A 5,472-nucleotide genomic window follows, 5' to 3' on the forward strand; every position below is an offset into this window, starting at 1 on the left:
GCTGCGTAGCCCTATACTGGAATGATCTGAAAACGTGTAAAAGATTCTTCAAGCGTAAAGTTCGACTTGCTGGCGAAACGTGTCCTCCTTTTAGGCGATGGAAATATGGTAGGCCTAAATAAGCTGACGGCATTTTTTAAACGTGTGTATTAAAAACCTGTCTTCTTACAGGAAAAGCGTCATTCCTCCTCTCAATGAAAGGCCATGCATCAGAAATTAAAGAAGAGAAAAATGGTAAAGAATCTCGTTAAAAGCTTTAGCCTTCTAACCAGCAACATCATTGATTGACAATCAACGTCTTCAGACGTTGAATTAACATAAAAATGACGGATTTTGCTTTCTGGGGTTACTTTCCTTTGTTTAGTTCGTTTGTCGATTGATTTGGAGTCGGAAAAATCGATTAGCCTCATATTTGTTGAGCGCGTTTACTTCTACAAACAATCACAGACAATGGAATCAAGAAACAAGAAGAAAACGCCCCAGACAGCAAAATTCGTCAGTTTTACATTGATTTAACGTCACTTAAGAATAAACTGACGTAACAATGAACAAAACTACAACTTTCACTTTAATTCTTTTTTCATGCAAATCAACAAGAAAAATGGGTTCACTTCAATTTGTATTTATTCAATGTCTGTTCAACCACTGCAGACGTTGAATCAACGTAAAAGCCAATGTTGCTAGCTTGAAAGTGAGCGGTGCTTGCGGTTTGAATATTTCTGTTTCTCTAAAACTTGTTTGACAATAATAAAAAGACGTGATCTCAACAGAAAGAAATAATTATTGATGGCCTCATTAGGAAAGGGGTAACTTCACTTAAGAAGTTGCACCAAAAGGAAAAGGGTCTCTAAAGGAGTCCTTCAGTTCCCCTTCCCCAAAAAAGTTCCGGATCGCCAAATCACCTAGGGCCATGTTCAAAAGTAGGCTATCCCCCTACACTTCTTATCAACGCTACTGACCCCTTTCCTGACAACAAATCCGTCATTTTTACATTGATTTAATATGTGTACACGTTAAATCAATGTAAAAATGATGGACTTTGTTGTCAGGATTGTAACTTTCAAGTCTAGTTTGTAAGACTGGCACGACAAAGGCTGACACAACTCTTCAATTGAAACTTGATCAAATAAACAGCGTGTTTTCAATGATACAAGCGTTTCGACAAAATACAAACCCAATGACCTTGAATTCCTAAATGAGAAACAAAATTTCCCTTTTATCAATATTGCATTCGAAAGCATTTTGAACGCCACACACAGTTTACAACAATATACGAGTAATTATAAACGTCACAAATTTAGGCCGTCAAAAGTATATCAACGACGACGAGATAGGTCAAGCGTAAAATGAGGTTAGTCACTTTATTCGGTCCATCTTTACCAGATCGGGTACGGATATGGATCAGATAAAGTGGCTGTCTGGGTGACAACTTTGCAACGCTTATGTTTTGATATCAAAACAAGCTTGGCAAAAAGTAAGATTTTTTATGAACCGGTTGCGCAGACCGGCGGTTGAGAACCACTGCTGTAGGCTACCATAGAACGCGATGCTCCAACAACCGTCTTCATCCTATTTTCACTTCTTTGATTTCTCTGAGCAGTAGGCTACAAAACCCGTTCAACTTATTATCTTATTACACTCTCCATGCAGCATGTCTTAACTTTCGAGCCTGTCGTTTCAACTTGTTTCTATATAGACCTTCCTCTGTACGTGCACTCGTGCAGGCTATACCGTGTGATATCGCGAAGCCAGTAGCTCCTCTTTGATATTTAGAAATACAATGAACTAAAATGAATCTCGGTGTAGGATATTAAACGGTTGGTAGTTTCAACATGACAGCTTTCTTTGGTCAAGTCAGATCAAATAACAAAACTACCCAGTAAACAACTAATTGACCTCGCACTGATGCGCAATTTTTAAAAATAACTTTACGAGCAGAATCAGGTCATCAAAATGGAGATTTGTGACAATCGATAACCTACTCACAAAGCGAAAAAGAATCATTTCAATCTATTGAAAGCCTGCTGCCAACAAATATTGCGAAATACGAAACTGTGCAGTAAAATACCATCCAGACAGCCATCTCCGATGCCGACACCCATCTCACAGGCCTAACATTACAAAGACAGCCCCAACCGTCCCCGTATACGGCGTCGGGCTTTTCCCTCAACCATGCACCAATGGGAGTGGCCTCTTCTTGTGAATGTGGTGCTGAGGAACACACCGCAGATCACATCATCAACAATTGCACCATCTTCAAGCCACCTAATGGAGTGGAAGGTCTGCGTGTCTTGGATGATGAAACTAAAGACTGGATGCTCTCTAGTAGCATTCCAGGTTAGTCCGGAAACATCTTTAATCTGGGGTGGCAAAAGAATAAACCCTCGGTCCCCGAGGCTCACACGACGACGACAACGACGAATCACAGCCTCTGTAATTTTTAAAAATGGTTTAGTAACTTACCGGGTACTCTATCTTTTAAACTTTTTAAAATCTTGTCTCAGAGTTAAAAATAGCTTACTGTATTTCTTTGCGGTTAAAAAATTTTTGATGAGATGGACGTGTTTATCCGACCAATAAAAAACTATCTTTTAAAATCACAATATTATCAGTTAGTCTTGTTTGCACTTGTTCCACTAATTTCGACTTTCAAGGCCTTCTATACATTCAGTCAGTATTCGTTTGTTTATCAGAGACGCAGGCAGTTTATTTATCATCGAATCGAAACAAGTAGGCCTAAGGACAAATAATTTTGCTTTAATGCGAAAGAATTTGTCGGCAGCAGTGGCCGAGTGGTTAGCGCGTTGGGCTCGCAGTCGCATGTTCGACTCCAGCCACCCGCACTTGCTGTTGTTACTCTGGGCAAGAAACTTTACGATAATTGCCTCTACCCAGTGATCGATTTCGAGTAATGGGTAGTAGGCCTACCAAATTTAAGTCATAAGTAGAGTAGACAACCAGAAACAGACATTGCTGTCGGCTGCAGCGTGGGTCAGGTGAAGCCTACGTCGGAAGGCGTAGCCTACACCGATGCATAGCGCTCAAGTCCGCTTTCCGCAATGCAGGATAAAGATATGAAAAAACAAATATAAAATATTTCGAAATTATGAAACAAGTTTTTGAAAAATGAAACGAAAAAGTAACAATATCAGCAAAAAATTTTTTGCATATTCTGCAAAGAAAATATGTGATGATTCAGAAGTTCGAATTTCATCTTCTCGAGAAGATCTAATTTGAAAAAGGACAAAATCATCTCCTGCAGCAATGCCATATCAAGTAATTTTAGAATAAGATGAAAGTGTAGAGACACCAAAAAAAATTTAACCGAGGAATTTCGTAATGTACAATAAGAAATGAATCTTACAGCATCACTGAAGAAACTGATGGTGTATTGACTCCAGCCAGGGACGTAGTTAAGGGGGCAATTGACCTCTCCCTCACGAAATATTTTAAATAAAAATTCCATTCTTTGTTACAATATTATTTAACAGAGGTTTATTGTTGATTTAAGCTGAAAGTACTTTTAAAATGTGCGGATTTTAGGTGTTTTTTTCAAAATTATGCGAAGGAAGCCCCCAGGCCCCTTCTAAGTTTTTCATCTTCGTCAACTCCTTGCAGGTTTACAGACCTGTGCAAATAGTGTTTATTTGCCAGCCTTCTCTTCCGAAATTTTGTGTTGGCTACACCCCTGGCACCAGAAAAACAATACACTGACGATGGAACTTATGTCTATTTCATAGGCCTGCAAGAAAAACTCAAATAATATTTTCATTGCAGATTCCAAATGAACATTTATGCCAACACAGAAAAAAGTTGGAAAAAATGAAATAACACGGCTTGCTATGTGACTTATGCACCAGATAAGTCATTAACAAGTTGGGAGGTCTGGGGGGCGAAGCCCTTCAGCAGGTACGACAATCACTGATAATATTGCCCCTCCAGAGAAAAGAGACCCTATTTGGAGACCTATTGCCTACTTCAGTGAGAAAGAGTGGGAAAATAAAAATAAGTTTTGACATTTTGAATTGGCTGCGTTTGGCAACACTGACGTTGAAAGAAATTGAAAAGCGAAATAAACATGCTGGACGGACAGCTGGAGGTGGAGCTGGTGTGCGGCAGAGTTGCCAGATTGGCCTTTTTACGGCCAAATGTCAGAAATTTGGCCTTTTTGAAAAGTGTTTGGCTGGACAATTTTTGTTTGGCCGCTTGGCCTTTTTTAGTTTCCCGATTGGCATTTGTTTGGCCTTTTTTACTTTTGGTTTTCATAGTTCTTTTGGTTATCCCTAGCAACAGTGAAAAGTTTTGGTGTAGCGTTTTACATCATGCCCATTTCAAAGACCTTGCTAGTTATGCTTTAACATGTCTCTGCATCCCTGTCAGTAATGCAGTAGTAGAGAGGATTTTTTTATTACTTACTGCAGTGAAAATAAACACGAAACAAAATGCAGACTGAGCTTTTGGAAACGATTTTGCGAATACAAACGGACAGGCTGCTGAATGGAAAATGTTGCACAAACTTTGATGGCAGTGCCATAATGATAAGGCGTTTCACATCTGATATTGTTTATGGTGAAACTAGCAGTAACGAAATGGCAGAGGCGCTAGCTTTCCTATAATAAGGAGTGTTCATTGTGGAAAGATGTTGGACATAAATGCAATTGATTTTTTTGATTTTGCAGTGTTGGGTGTTTAATGTAGCCTACAAGTAATTATATTGGGTATAAATATTGTATATATATACTATTTCATATTGCATTAAGTGATATGCCAATATTAACTCCTTCTCACTAGTCACCTAGGTCTCACTGGTGGACGTTAATGGCTTTTTAGTCTATAGGATGACGCTTAGCCTAATGCTGTATGCATATTTCAGTTGTATTGTAATTGTTTCCATACCTATCTGTTTGTATTTTATGGATTGCATTTTTTCAGGAATTTTACTAAGCGATTCTTCTTTAACAGATAACATGTAGAACAATAGAAACTGGGTAAATATTATCTAATTTGTTGTTGAAAGTAAGTGCAAAAACACCACTGATTTCAACAAAGAGAACAAAACCTTAGGTTTGGCCTTTTTTTCTATAATTTGGCCTTTTTTGGGGATGCATTTGGCCTTTTTTGTTTTATCAATCTGGCAACCCTGGTGTGCGGTCACTGCCGTGTGCTGGTGGACACGGTAGCCACTTTAACAAGTCGAAATTCTGCCACTGAAATTGACTAGAATGCAACCGCCAACCAATCATAAGCTACGGTTTAAGTGACGTAAAAAGTGGCGAAAAGAAGATCATAGAAAGCAAATTAAGTGATGGATTTTTTGTCAGCTGGTTGGCTTAGGGGTTAGGGTTAGGGCTAGGAAGTAGTCATTTCATTGACGCGTGTTCGATTCTCACCACTGCTATTGCTCTTTTTCTTCTGTAATTACCAAATAAAATTCAAAACAAGCATTAACTCCCTGGATGAGTGCTAGAAGGG

This window comes from Aplidium turbinatum, chromosome 14, assembly GCF_918807975.1.
Source record: "Aplidium turbinatum chromosome 14, kaAplTurb1.1, whole genome shotgun sequence".
Lineage (NCBI taxonomy): Eukaryota > Metazoa > Chordata > Ascidiacea > Aplousobranchia > Polyclinidae > Aplidium > Aplidium turbinatum.